Genomic DNA, 16,091 nt, shown 5'->3' on the forward strand with positions numbered 1-16,091 from the left:
ATCTAAATATATATGTTGTGGGGTTTCTTTAATTAACTTCCTTTTGTGTGTGTGTGTGTGTGTGTGTGTGAAAAACACTGAAGTAAGGAAAAAAATACTGAAAATAGGACAAGATACGATTCTCGTTATGGAAAGATGGTTAGTTTCTTTCCTTTGTATTCAAGCTTCCTTATTTGCTGGTAAATTCTTCATGGGCAGTGGAAGATCAAACATACTGTGATATACTATCAGTGCATATCATGGCCTTGATTGTGGGATATGCCACTTCGGCATATTCTGGAACGTGTTCCTTCTGCCTACACCTCCCTGCGCATCTCTCCCACACTCAGCTCCCGCAGCCCCTCGGCACGTTTCTCAATCATTTCCTCTCGATCACAACACAGCCTACCCTTCCACGGATAAATGTTTCTCCTGAGTGGATCGCTCATACATACACAAAGTCTCTTAAGGCCAATAAATGCTCTTTTTCTTTCATCATGGGTCTTCTCTTAATAGACTTTTAAAAGACATATTTTAAACTAAACCCCAAATGTGCCCAGTAGCTCAAAGACTTAATAAGAACAGTGTAAAGGAAAAGTGAGTGAAGTTTTAAGGATTGATTAAGCCAAACACTGCCTGCTAAATAAATTTAAGTAAGCCATTCAGGGTTACCTTACAGGGTTTATATGATTTCAATTTTACTGTTTTACATTATTATTATTTTTAGAATAATATTTCTATGATACTTACAAGGTTAATATCTTCACCATCTTAAAGTTCATGCCACAGCTAGATAACACACTTAATGGCAGCAAAGCTTCAAACAAATTTCTTGCAACATTAGCTGCATTTAAAAGCATAATCTTATGCTGCTTGCTCTTGTTCAGCAACATTTCAGAATAATTGGAGAGTGCATGTATTTACAGTAGAGAAAATAACATACACTATTAACACTGCTTATGATGCTTATCATTGCTTTAGATGCAAAGTCTGAAAAAATATTGACAAAACTCATGTTCTAAATATATCCTCATTAAATGGGAAGCATCTGAGCTTGTAGGACTCGTAAGCACATGGTTAGATTTTTTAAAAATATACCAACAAATAGAATCAGTTTTAGCCAATGATCTTAAAGATGATATCCAATTTTTTTTTTTAATGGATGACTAATGGATGTCCATTTAAGCCACTGTCTACTGAATTCACTTGAAAATAATCCTAGTGAATCCAGCGAGAATTGACTGAGCAGCTTTGCCTGAAACTGGCTGGGGTTTTTCTGTCTGGTTTTGGGGTTTTTGGTTTGGTTTGGTTTGGTTTTGTGGGTTTTTTTAACAGGATCTGAGCATTCAGATTCCCATTTAAGTTCTATCAAGCCTGGTTCCCTGAACATGAAAGTTGATACCTAATTCTCATCACCCACCTGAGGAGAGTTTCACTGTTAAGCCGGAGAACATTGGTGTGTTCTGCATCCACTCTATAGAAAATCTTAATCAAAAGATTACGCTTTAAAGGCAGCCAATGTTGCAGGAAATCTCATTGGAGCTTTGCTCTCCTTAAGTACGTTATCTAGCCAGAGTACAAACTTAAAAGGTTAAGATGTTAACCTTGGCTTTACACTACAGATACTGTTCTACAAAACGAGGAGGGGATGAAGCAACCAACTTCTGGACTTAAAAACAGTAGCACAAATAAAACACTTACAAAAGCACTTTTCTGAAAAACAAGAAAGGCTTCAGTTCAGTCCTTCTGAATAATCCTGACACGTTTGTACCATGCTGGTTTGGGAAGTACTTTATGTGTTTATATCTATCCCTACACAGGTGTAGATTAATTATGTGCCTAATTATTTGCTTTTGAGTTTAGTGGTACCCAAACATGTCTCAAGTGTTGCCCTGAATCATGGCCTAAGTGCATAACTTCAGCAATCTACTTTCGGCCAGTCATTATATGCAGATTGTAAAGACTTAACACGTGTAACTAGTACATAATGAGCACAATCATCATTAAAAGTTCTAAAGAAGGGCTCTCTGTATATAACGTATTCAGGACTGACTGCTGGGTTTGGTGTTTTGTGTCTGGGGCTTTCAGTCTATTTCAAGTGAAAATATATAATTCCAGGCCACTCTTCCAATACATCACAGTCATTTTCTGCACTTTAGTTGTTTTTCTCTCCATTTTTCCCACAAAATAAAACATCATTACAGCAGGTTTAAAGTGCACTTTAGTGCCTGCAATCTTCCCATGCTATTCTTTAATATTTCATCATTAAATAGCAAAATAACCTGATATGATCCTAATTTAGTGCCAATTACACTGCATTGATCAAAGTGACCTTTTCATACTGGAGCACAAAAATCAATCCCGCTGTACAACAAATGTCAGGGGGATGAGAGCAACATATAATCTGTGACAATCAAAACATTACTTACAAATGAAATCACCAATGACCTGCATGCCAAGGCAATTTCTGCATAATGTGCACTGGTTTTGTTTGCAGCTTTTGTTGGGTTTTTTTTGGTTTGTTTTGTTCCCCACTGTCTGCTGCCAGACGTAGTTGTGCTATTTCACAGTTTCACTGACAACACTGAAAATGGTCGAAGCTCTATGATTGATACCAAAATAACCACACAAAGTGACTATAATCTGTAACGCATCCTTAATGTTCAGCGAAGTGTGGTTTTCTGTGGACCCAACAGTCAGACTGCCTTCCGACAACGCTCCCGTGCCGAAGTTTGGTGTTATTCCAGATTGACTAGGTCAGCCATAGGCAGGGGGAACACGAACGACTGCTCAGAGATCCTCACTGCTCTGCCTTCATTCAGTGATTCACAGATCAGAGTTTGACTCAGATATTAGCTGTGTGAAGTTCATGACAAACCTGCAGTGACATCAACGGTGTCTGGACTTCACCCGTTATCTCTACGTCAGGTTTAGGGTCCAAACAGGGAGGCAATTGGCTGTACAGGCAATATTGTCCACCAGCTGTAGCCAGCAGACACTTGAACTATCTCGAACTGTAATTCATAAGAGAAAATTTACTTTAGGTCAATATTCAGGGTAATATTTTTTTAGCTGTCTTTTAATCATGTAATAAAGCTATCTAAACTTCAACTCGCTTTGAGTTCTGTTCATAATTAATCAGAGATGACCCTTCCATTGAAAAAATCCTTACCCACACCCAACAAGATTTAAATTGATTCATGAATCTGCAATTCATGAATCAAAGCTACAAAACAATGTAGTTAAACATCGTTTAAATCCACACTTCTCAGCCATCCCATTGTTGTGAGCACGTCACAGCACAAGAAGATCTGAACCTGTATTTAAACTATTGGGGTCTTCTCCAAGCATCTAGACTTCCAGCATACAAACTGCTGAGGTCTTCTTCAAGCATTTAGCCCTATGGTTTAGGGTTGTGCAGTGGGGTTTTTGGTAGCGGGGGAAGGGCCACAAGGGCAGCTCCTGAGAGAAGCTGCTAGAAACTTCCAGGGCTCCAAGTCGGACCCACCTCTGGCCAAGGCCAAGCCCATCAGCGACGGTGGTAGCGCCTCTGGGAGAACATCAGAGGGGGAACCTGCAGTAGAGGGGGGGACTTGGGCTGTGAGAAGAACCCCTGTGCAGACACCGAGGTCACTGAAGGAGGACGGACGCCGGAGGAGGTTGATGCCCCCGCAGCCCGCGGGGAGGCGGCAGGCTGTCCCCCCCCACCCATGGAGGGGAGCGGGGGAGCAGATGCCCACCGGCAGCCCGGGGAGAGAGGAGCCCACGCCGGAGCAGGTAGTTGGTCAAAGACGGGTCCAACTTGGAGCCCCGGGAAGCTTCTAGCAGCTTCTCACAGGAGCCGCCCCTGCGGCCCCCTCCCCTGCTACCCAAACCCACCACAGAACCCCCAAACGCCCTACAGAAACAGCTGGGGCTCCACAAGATGAAAATCCATCTCCTCCAGCACCTGAATAAGACTTACAGGATTTGGGAGCTGAGATCTGCCAGTGGCAGCTTGTGAGGTCTTGGCTGAGGAATTTAATCTCTTTGGGTATTGGTTGCTTTCCTGTAAAATAGAGATGGGTATTTATATTTCACTCTTGGCTTTTTTTGTCTTTTTAGATCTCAGCTGGATGCTCCTGGATGATAACTTAATGAGCAGAGCCTGTTTTTTAAATAGCTGTGCCATGGCTTTATTCAAGATAAGGAGCGGGATCTTGAAACACATTCAGTTCAAATTCTTTGAAAATGTTTCACCTTATTTTGCAAACATGCTTGGTAAAGGATTATCTCCCAAGAATTGAGGTAATTCCCCAGGGTTGGCGTTTTTTTTGTTTGTTTGTTTTGTTTTGTTCTGTAGTCTGTTCCCTAGAGAGAAAGTGTTCTCATTTAAATAATTTATCCATAAGAAAAATCTCTAAGGCCTGGATATTTTCCCTGCTCATGCACACTAATCTGCTAATCAACCAAGAATGAGAGAGCATGGGAAAACCTAACTCTTAATACCGGTCTCAAAAGTGCTTGTTCTTCCAGATGCTTTAAGTTCAGATCCAAAATAGACAAAAAATAATTAGGGAGAGAGATTCTCAGGGTTTTATCATCCCTATTACTGCTCTGGGGGTCACAAAACATTTCCTTTTATAGCATTTCACTGATAATGAGACTGTACAGTCTCAGATAGGAATATCTAAAAAAGGGAAGCTAGCTATGCTTTCTACCTCATAGGTGAATGAAACCTTTGGTGCAGGACTTGAGAACCTCAGGGGCCTCTGCATCAATCTTAAAGAGCCCTTTTGGGCCCTAAAGAAAAAGACTATAATTTGGGGGCTTTCATATAAATTTGTAATTTTTTTCCTTGCTAACTTTCAATAGTATTTGTTAGAGACACAGTACGTGTTTCACTTACCAAGCTGATTAAACTACGGTTCTTTCTCTTGGCCATATAACAAGAATATCTCTCTTCCTAGAAAGTCCATTAGCAAACATGATTTATGACTGACACTTCCACAACTCTGTATGTAGCCCTGGTAAGAACTAAATAATATTCAAGACCTGGTTATGAACCAAATCCAATTCATTTCACGCTGATGCAGAATTAGTTTCAGACTAATGTAAAGGAGCAGTATGGGCAGACTGTTAAGGTGACTCCCTTATTTTTAACATGTTCTCCAATGCAATTTGCAGCTTAACAGCCTCACTATAAATGATGTGATTAAGTTTTATACATTTCTGTATATTTGATGTATTTACCCAAATGCAGCTGTCGTTTTGTATACTGTTTCAGATGTTTAGAACTGAACTGGAGTAATCACAATTTCCAAAGACAATTTTTTCTTCCAGTGTTAATCTGTAATGCAAACATGAACTAACAAAGTAAGGATGAATATACAGATCTGAACAAAACCATTTTTTTCCATCACCATATGAAAACTGTAAAGTATATTGACCATTAAAGAGTCAGTTGAACAGATTAATTAATTCATCATTTCTGGCAGATATAATCAATTCAATATTTTGCACCACTACGTTCAAAATATTGGTTCAAAATAGCTGCCCCAACTCAACTTCCGGCATGTCCAGCTCATTCTTTAAAAGCAAGATCGTTACTTTCTTTCAGCAATTACCTTAAGCCATGAGTGCAAATGGGAGACAATTTGTCTGCTGTAACCCAAGCCAATCAGTGTTTTGACTGATTCTGGCATTTTAATAATAGATACTTTATTACATTAAACAATTATAAATAGGAATGTACTTCATAATGGACCATATAGGGCTCAGTAGAAAATACATAGTGTTTATTGAATAAAATGAGAGTATATATTTACATATACATATATCTATTTATATATCTTAATTCGTGGCCTAAATTATAGACAGTAGGTGTCTCGGGTACAAAGAGCCTTTCATTCCATAGTAAAATATAAGCAAAAGTGCATAAAGAAGCAGAAAAATTGTAGATTTGACCTATCAAAATTCAGTACAGCTTATCTCGAGGTCTAGGCTCTTCTTTAACTTGTTGTTAACCAGACTTGACCAATATGTGCAACATGATCACTCATCACTAAAGCATAGAGCAAACTGTGAATTTAGATGGCAGTTCAGGGCTAACAAGAAAGAATGCGTCAAATAATAACTCTTCAAATAACAGGAAGCCAATGAACGAAATTAAAATTATTTTTTATATTCATGAACATACATTATGTAGCCTACTTGAACATTCAACAGAGCTTTGAAATATTTAAGCCCTAGATTGCCAGAGCTGCATTCCACTGTCTTGGGCAATACATTACCACTGTGCTGGGTAATGCTATCTCTAAAGCTTTTAATTTTTAGCATAAGAGGTACTTAAAATTATTAAGTTTCTATTGATTCTGAATGCCACCATTTCTATGAACATCTGATTTCTTTCTTATCTGTATCCTTCTAAGTCTATACGTCCAAATTACATTCAGAAATTTAATCCTCAGACGCTACAAAAAACTAATAGTTTGTCTACCCTGGTTATAAATCATACCTTATTAGACAAAATCAAATTTTCTGTGATCCCAGAATGGAAAATTATTAACTTAATTCTTTACAAATTGCATGGGAGATAATATCCGATAATCCATTAAGAACATCTTAATCGATGTCTATCACTGTAATGTAAAGCACACTGATAAGAGTACGCATATTGCTGATTAAGACTACCGCTATAGAGGTCTATACAAATTTCAAGGAACTTGAAATTAATAGATTGCTAATGTATCAAGCAACTAATTTGATTAAAGAGGAACAGCTGAGGTATTTTGCATGCATAAGAATCTGAGTCAAAATATATTAGCACCCACAAGTTTTAAAGTACAATAAAGTAATCTCTCACATGTAATTAGAGAAACTAACTTCACTTAAATACGTATAGAGAAGTTTACAGTTCACTTGGCCCAATCTAAATGTTGTGTGCTTCAGTGGAAAGATTCTTACCAACTTCACTGGGCTTTATGGAAGACTTTGCAGTCTGGTATTACATCTTTCCTTAAAAAACCCATGCACAAATAGCATTTTAAAAAGAAAGGATAGCTTTCACAGGAAATGAACAGGACCTGTCACACTTACACTTTTGCTTTAAGCATGTACTGGAATGAGTTTGCTGCATGTGTATTTATGCACTAAAAAATCCTAACTGACCTGGAGCAGATTAAGTGATTATAGTGTGCAATTCAACAAATTCCAGAAACACGTTTCAAGTCCCTGAGTCACTCACATGCTGTTCAACTGTTTATGCACTGTGAAAAACCGCTGTATGACAAGCATGCGGAATAAAACTATTCTTATCAAGAGGGTAAGTAGTTTAGTGTGTCTTCTGCTAAAAATTGACCTCCCAATCTATCTCCTATCCCAGCATATGTTCTACCTAGTTCCTTAAGTTCCTTAAGTTCCTAATGAACAACAAATAATTCAGGAAGGGAAATAAGTCTTGAATACTTTCTACCTAGATCTTTTTTAAAGCTCTAAAATAATTCTCCCTTTCTATGGGATATCACTTGTATCAGGAAATTAGTGTCCCTGAGCACAAGTAACCACACTTCCTTGATAAATGTGAAAAAAATGTTAATTGCATGAAATAAAGTAATTTCCTCTTTTCAAGACAAAGGGATGGAACTTTAAAAAAAGTCTCCTTTTCAGTCACACAAAGTCTTCTTCCAGTCTGAACAGAGCAAGCTATTCTAGGAGTTCCATTTGTTTAAGAAAATAGGTCTAAATTGATTAAACTAATCATTTTATTCTAACTGCTCTTTTTAAAGACAACTGCTGATTGCATGCCCCTTTTGTAGCTGTAGCTGAGCCTGAGATGGTACAAAATAACCATCTTGCCAGTTGTCACAACTATTTGCTCATTCTTTAATTAAACATAATATATAAAACCGTATAATTTACATCTAATTGGGAAACATCTTCCTTAGTCAGAAGGCAGCATGGTCTGATGGCATAAGTAGAGACTTGGGTGTCAACAGGTCCTGAGCTATGGTCCGACCGTACTGGAGAATCACGGCTGGCCTTGCAAAGATTCCTTAATCTCCAGGTTTAAGAACCTCATGTACTTACAGAGGATAATTTCAGTTAACCATTGACTTCAGGAGTGTGCTGTGAGAATTGGTTAATGTCTGTGTAGTGCAGACCTTAAAATAAAATAAAAATTTAGCGCTGACTTGCAGGAGCGGCATGCTGTGATAACAGCAAGGTTGTGGTAAGGCTGGCTTTTAAATAAAGTGGAAGAAGGCCTGTAGCTGCAAGCTTGTCTTAAAAAAATACACCAAACAATACAAAAACCTGTGTTTCACAGTTGTGGTGTGGTTTGCCACATAGTTTAGTTTTGCTGAGGAGCTGAATTGTAAATATAATAATCAAACTCCATGAAATAACAGGAGTAGGTTTAACCAAGGAGAGACCAGGAGTCACTCAAACACCACAACTGTGCTTGGCGGAAGAGAGGCATGGGGCTGAAGAAGTCCTCTCCACTCTGGCTGAACACAAATAAAAGAGTGTTAGCTGAATCTCCAGTGGATCTGACACAGGCTTGCAGCAAATTCAGAAACATTTATTTTAATTGAATTTGGGGGGGGCTGGGAGAATGAGCATACAGCTTTATTCGGTACTTTCTGCAAACACCTTCACAACAAGACTCAGCATTGTCATTTGGCCAAATCTGGCATTGGTAATTGAACAGATGAATGAAAACTGGCATGACCCTCACTCATTTATGTGTTAAAGTAAACTGCAAGTATGAAGGAAAACTGGTGATTCGATGTAGAACGTCAGCCACTGTACTCTAACGTTCTCTGTATATATAGCAACTCTGCTCTTTCTCTTTATGGACATATTAAAGGTATACATAAAACCAGCATATATGTTATTCAGTACAGCTCCAAAAACAATTGTTTTACCAAAGGCAGCAGCTTTTGCATAAGCAGAAATCAGATGCTAATGAGTCATTATGTAGTGTAACAGGCCAAACTTTTTTTTTAGATATTCAGTATACTTTCAAAACTTTATATTATCGTGAAATCTCAAACTGCTCTTTAAAGTGTCTCTTTTTTCCTCAGAAAGACCCAAAAGGAGGAAACTTTAGAAGCAAAGGAACAATCTATTATTATTCATGATCTGGTATACCTATTATCAGCAGTGCACTTAACTGAACAGGCCAGCATCCATGCAGCAGTCTAAATTAATCTCTTGCTTTTCTGATTGAGAGCTCTTTTTCTCAAACAAAGGAAAAAGCATTAAGGTAAAATATGCCCAAAGGTCCTTTTATTGCATATAAAAATTAACCAGGACCCTTTTCCCACACATGGGAATACACATGCTGTTAAATTCAAGGCAATGAAAATGACTGCTTGTGTACTGACAGGGAAGTGGCACCTGTATTTTGGGGATAATATCTTTCTCATCATTAGACTAAAGCTTTGTCAGCCATGAAATTTTTAGATTTTTTTTTTTTTTGACACAATATACATCATGGTTTGCACATGCTTTATGTTTCGGTCTCCAGACACGCTCTTTCCAGGGAAATTTTCTGCAGCTAAAGAGAATTTGTCACAATCTGGTAAATTTGCAGAGCAAACCTCTCTTATGCACGAGTGTTTTATGAGCTAGACAGTTCACCGATAACCAGAGGGGATACGGAAGTACCACAGAAACAGAATCTTCTCCATACACCGTGCCCTGCCCACTCTGAAAATTAAACACTAACTAAAGCCCAGTGTAAAGTTAGGCAATTAGCAGATCTTTACGCCCTGCAGCTTGACCCTGTATTATCCCACATGCCACAGCATGAATCAAACCGTTAGTAGCTCAAGCACGTGTGCCCGTATTACACATACCCGAGCCTCAATTCACTAGAAGTTGCCAAACTTCTAGTTACCAAGAGTTGCAAGTTACCAAACCAACACATCGGTCTCCTTCGAACAGGTCACCAGGGCCTCGGCCGCTGTGCTCGCAGGAGCTGGATCTTTCCTTGGGGACAGGTACCGATGCTGAAGAAACAGGACTGAACGGCAGACAGAATATGATTTTGCCGATGACATAACTATTGCACTAAACCCTCATTTTGTCTTTTACGCTCCACTCCTCGACTCTTAGCTAAAGATCCAAGCTGGAGAATGCAGGAATGCTGGAACACCTGATAACTAACATTCACAGAGAGATACATAACACACAATAGACTGAAACAAGAACCTGAACTGAATTAGAAAGAAAACATAAAGACAAATCCCCTTAGTCAAATTACGACCACCAGGGGCTTGAATGCCAGTTTTTGCCCAGTCCTGTGTTAAGAAACTCTTCACACCTCGCCCTTGATCCCAGGACATCTGCTTTCCAGCTCATACGTTGTGAACAGCTGATTTCTGTCAAGTCGTCCCTGAAAAACCATAGCTGTCACCAAAAAAAAAAAAGCTCTGTCATGGATGGTCCGAAAGCAGCACTAATTGTTGGATGTTATGCAGCTCACTGCAGACTACTAGGCATCTTTTGGGGACAGTTTTCCCTGTCTCCTAACCGACCTCCTAGCAGCCAGCATCCTCACACAAGGGCTAGATGAGGGGCCAGGAGAGAAGAGCCATGGGTAGCTCAGGCTGCATCCCCATGAGTTGACTCCCCTCACAGCATGGCAATTCAGGCAACCGCGCAAGCTGGGGGTTAGGTTTGCTGTCTTCTGCATCTACAAATAACTTCATCGTTATCGCAATAGTTCAATAATACAAAATATTTGAAACCAGTGATTCATCCCCCTGCTGCCTTCTAGGGCAAAATCAAGAGGAAAATTGAAGACCTGCAGAAGAAAAGTATAAAAATATAAAATAAAAATAAGAACAAAACCCAGAAGGTTTCAGGTTCCCTTTTACTTGTGTGACTCTTCAGGTTTACATTCTATTTCTCCAGTTTTCCTCTGTGGCTATGAGTGATAGACATTCACTCTTCATAAAAGTTGTAAGTTAAAGTTCTTCCCTATTTGCTGATTTCTGAAGTAAAAAAATTTGAGAAAATAGCCAAACATTATTAAACTCATGCCTTAAAAAAAAAAAATCAGAACCACTGATTATTTGTTTTAATTCCAGCACAAGTTTTATACAAAACTGCCTTCTCATTGATGAGAAATAATACCATTTTTCCTGATATTTCATACATGCATTATTAGATTTGGCCAGGAATTTTCTGATTAACTTGATCCATCACACTCAGATCTTTTCAGTAATGTAGCATTCGCTACATATCAAGGTGCCACGCTTAGATCACTGGTCGGCCCGGACCAGGGAAAGAGACAGATAACACACACAGTGTGAGCGCCAACTTCTGCTTTTATTGCGCAGTTAATTCCTTTTATACTAACAAGGGGAGGTGGGGTTACAGGTACATCACAAGGCTGCGACTAACCCTCTAACTTTCCGTGACAACGCGAGATCTTCCGAACGCCGACCCCTACACAGTAACATATCCATTTTGACACCTCCTCATTCAAAAAAGATTTGCAGCTTCAGAATAGAAATTCTGGTGAAAATACACCCTCATCAACACACAGCAATCAACAGATCGGCAGAAAAAGCCCGTTGGTTTCACCTGGATGACCTGGCCTCAAGTCAGGCTTTGCAGAATTTGGACAAGAAACTGATTCTACATTTTATGCAAGTGTCCAAAGCCCCATCTCCAATGAATGAGCAGGTTTCTCTCTCTTCCTATAGAAACACTTGTCCCCAGACACTTTAGAAATACAGAAAAAATGAGATATTACAGAAACATTTATAATTTCCTCATAAAATCAACACATAAAACTTCCAAAACAATGAAACTTCTCAAGTTTCTAATTAGATATGTTGATCGATCAATTAATATCTTTCTCAAAGCAGCATGAATTTCAGTAGTGCAGTTTCTAGTCTTTCTGGGTTGTTCTTAGAAGCAAAGGTAGAATTATTAACTACTGTGATGATGGAGAATGGACAAGCCAAACGCAGTGTTACAGAACAACACGTAATAAAGTCACAATTTTGCAGTAACCTTTACCTTTTGGAATAAAGAAATAATTATGAAAATCTACATTATACTGCTGTGGTCTCAGAGCACAGAGAGTTCCATAAAATTGTGGTTTTTAAGTATCTGGTTGTGCTGAGGGTCTCGGTATTGCAAACATCTACACTTCTTTAAATCTAAATGTTTAATGGAAATAAATAAATAAAAAATCTACTTCTTCTCAATCATGCAAATCAAGTTTCAGCCAGGTTAGTGAGAAATAGGAATGGAAAGCAGAAAGAAATGTTATTCAAACCTGACAGGTGAGTCAGAATAGCTTTGATTGAATCAGCTAGATACAATTTCGTGACTATAGCCTATGTGAATAATATCCTCCGTCAGCACCAGTCTCTGGCTACAGGTGAGTCAGTGGAATGATGCCAGCTGATAATGTGAATTCACGGATCTATTAAAACTACAGTTTTGCATTCTTAAAAATCAGCTATTGAACGTGGACCGAACCCAGGACGTGGCTTAAAGAGAAGCATAGCGTAGTTCGGAAGAAAAACGCGCCTTAATGTGAAAACCTCTTTTCAGCCTACACTTTGTAATTAAGTGCTGGTGGTCACCGGGCGGTACGCATTTCCTCCAGCCAAAACCGCTCACGATCTAACACAGTCGTAAGCCCGAGCGTAGTAATCCGAGGTGAGTAACGAGGGAAGATATATTGAGAACGAAGCACGGCGGAGGGGGAAAAAAAAAAAAAAAGAAACAAAACTCGAATTGCTTCTCGCCGACTTCACAACCTCGAGCGAACGCGGCGTGTCCTGCGCCCAGCCACCCCGTTCCCGCAGGGGTGGGAGACGGGTCCCATCCGTGCCGTCTCCCCCCGCCGGCACACCTGCCGGCCGTGCCGGGCTGCCGGCCCCGCTGCCGGCGGGGTAGCCGGGATCAGGGGAATTAGTTCTGCTTGCCTCGGGAGGCCAGCCCAGCCGCCGTGGTTTCTATTCAAACTCCCCTCCACCACTCGAGCTCAACTGGAACCATTTAGTACCCGCATTGTTCGGCGGTTTTTATTTGTTTCCTTCCACTCAAGCACATGTTAAAAAAGGCGACCCCCCAGCAGTCTTTTTTTTTCCCCCCTTTCACATGACTAAGCGATTATCTTCTTCCTAATCAAAGAGACAGATGAAAAGAGTTTATTAATAAAAGTTCCCCTTCAGGAAGATTGGAAATGAATGATTAGTAAAATACACCCAATTTTACTTATAGACCCCCCTCATAGAGAGGCATCTGTGAAGGGTAGGGATGCCAGAATAGTGGTGGGGACTCAGGCATCTGGAAGCTGTTTGCGATATGGATTAGAAGTCAGGCTGCACACAGATACTGCCTCCAGTCACAAAAGCTTGCTCTGTGGAGGGGAAAAAAAAAATATGCCGCTTGTTTACAGTGCTACTTTTTCCCTTTGCTTGTTATCTGTTTTATTTCTTCCCTCGCTCCCCTCTCCCCACACCATTCATGTGCAATTATGCCGGCACAGATATGCCAGCTGGTGGGGCTTGTTAACCATACCCACCACGCCGGCGTCTAGGAAAAGGGGAGCAGGAGCCGGGCAAACAACACGGCATTGTCCTCGGGACCCCGGGCATTATCAGCTCCCTGTTGCCAGGGCCCGCCGATGAAACTGGGAAAAACAACCCTGGCACTGGGGAGAGCAGCCCAGAGATAGGCACGTCTTCAGCTCGTGCTCTATCCACCAGCTTGGTTCAAAAAGGGGTAAACGCCGAGGAGTTCCAGGAAAGAAAAGAGCTGAAGCTCTAAGGAAGTTTGAAGAGTAGTATTTTCCGCGCAGATCTGGTTTTACCAGCGTGAGTCTAAGACGGTCCCATTATTTACAAGCGTTCAAACCCGACCATCATAAAAAATCTTATGAACCCTGAGAACTATCCTAGTGAGTAATTCTATCATACTTGTCCTATCAAATAAATATTAAACACACTCAGAAATACTTCTTTTAAAAGGCTTTAATGGGCTTTTCCGCAACTTTCTACCTCTTAAGTCAAATTTGTAGGCTCAAAATCAAATAAGAAGTATAAGATAATTCTACTTAAATTCTACATACATGCATTAGCACTTATATTAACACAGTATCCCACCTGACTGTGAGTGAGAACAGGATCAGTGCTTTAGACCTTCAATTCATCCGTTTCCCCTGGACGCAGAAGAAATAAAATCAAACCACTAAACCGCTTCAAAAACTAAGGGAATTTTTAAAAACAAAATTACTATTGTAAACTCGGTTGCTTTCAAATCCAGATTCACATGCTATGTTCCAAGGAGGATAAAATATTCTCCCCTCTCATGTCTCCATTTGGAAGAAACTGCATTCCGAAGCAAGAGCTTGTCTTTAACTCCTTTTTTTAACAGCAATGTAACCAGGCATTAAGCTGCATCTCAAATTCAACTTTTTCTGGGAACTTATCTGAAAAAAACCGGATTTAGGAGGTGAAGGAAAATATTTCTGAGGCAAATAGATTTTTGTGCAAGCATCTTTCTGAATCTGTCAGCCTTTTTTATTATTAGAGAAAGCCAAAAGGAAAATTAATTGGAAGACAGTACCGCAAAATCATTCAAACATCTCCACGTAATTGCAATTACAACAGCAACATGGTAGGACTGTACTATTGCTACTGCAGTAGATAAAGCAGGCTATTGCAGTAAATCCAAAATTATCAGATTTAAACTCCTGACATTGGATATTCATTTTAGACCTACTGGATTGTATTAGATATGTATTTTAAGCCTCTTAAATGCTTATACATTAGATTTATAGGGAATCATTCTAGAGAAAGGACTGCAGAGAAAACATACCTTGTAAACAACATTCTTAATGTCATTTCTGGTATCTCATTTAACAGAAAAAACATTAACAAATGATGGACATTTGTTTGCACAGAACATAATGATGAACAAAACCGGTGTCACATGGGTTTCCTTAGGATGGGTTTATGATCCCATGACACACAAGCAGAGTGGATTTCACTGCTCACTCCTCATTAGTACTAGCAAAGTTTTTAAATAACACCCCACTATCACACATTCCATATCTGTTACTATTTAGAGAACTATTTAAAAAGTATCAGTAGTTTTGCTTATATCAGTCTTCCATGGCAGTATGTACCTACTTATGCAAGACTTCTTGAAATGGAAAATCACAACACATTTAAAACATGTCCAAAAACATGAAATAATTTTCTGTGTACATAAATAATCTATTATAGACTCAATACATTTTGTTGCATCCTCCCAGATACAAACATCGTCTATACCGTTTCTTAACAGCAAGTAGCTACTCTCTTCCCTTCAGTCATGCAAACTCCCTTTCTTTGCTGTCTGCAAGAGATACAAAGCTAAACCTGTACTTAAATTGGAACCAAGAAGAAATAGTGCCCAAATCGTGCCATATTTTCAAACTGCTACAACCATGGAAAGTTTCATAATTTAAGGAAAAAAAGAAAATATTTCCTCAGTAGGTCGTTGTTCAGGTTCCTGTGAAGAAGTCTGAGGGGAAGGGAGAGAAGGTTGGGTTTGCCGTGGTGCTGTTTGGTGGTGGTAACATTACAGTTTCTCTCTGTTCTAGACAGAGTGCAGGTCAAATAATGACAGGTTTCCAAAGCATAAAATCCATAACAACATTCACAATTGTTCGGGCATCTCTGACAATCTCACCTTCAATAGGCGTTCTCTGCATTCAACACATACACCAAGGGGATTCCCATGAACACCATTTTTAAAAGAAAAATTTGTAACTAAGGAACTAGTGCATTTTTTTCCTGAGAAAATTGTATCTATTAAAAAAATATACAATGGTTGAAACCATAGAAGATAACACCAACTTTCATATAAAAAATAGGTTTAAGTTTTGTCTTTGTGCTTTTCTACAGATAAAATAGAAGTTTTATAGGATGAGAGGCATTTTTGAATGGAACACTCACTTAACAGTTCTTGTGTTTGTTAAGTCATATTGTCTTATGCCAAAAAAACCCACGTTTTCAGAAGTGTACCAAGAAAATAATTTTTAGAAGTGATTTATATTAGCTGAAAATATTTCTTGTTCTTTGGAGCCATCTAGCTAAGGCAATTACAGA

The sequence above is a fragment of the Buteo buteo genome, chromosome 20 (genome assembly GCF_964188355.1).
Source record: "Buteo buteo chromosome 20, bButBut1.hap1.1, whole genome shotgun sequence".
In the NCBI taxonomy this organism is placed as follows: domain Eukaryota; kingdom Metazoa; phylum Chordata; class Aves; order Accipitriformes; family Accipitridae; genus Buteo; species Buteo buteo.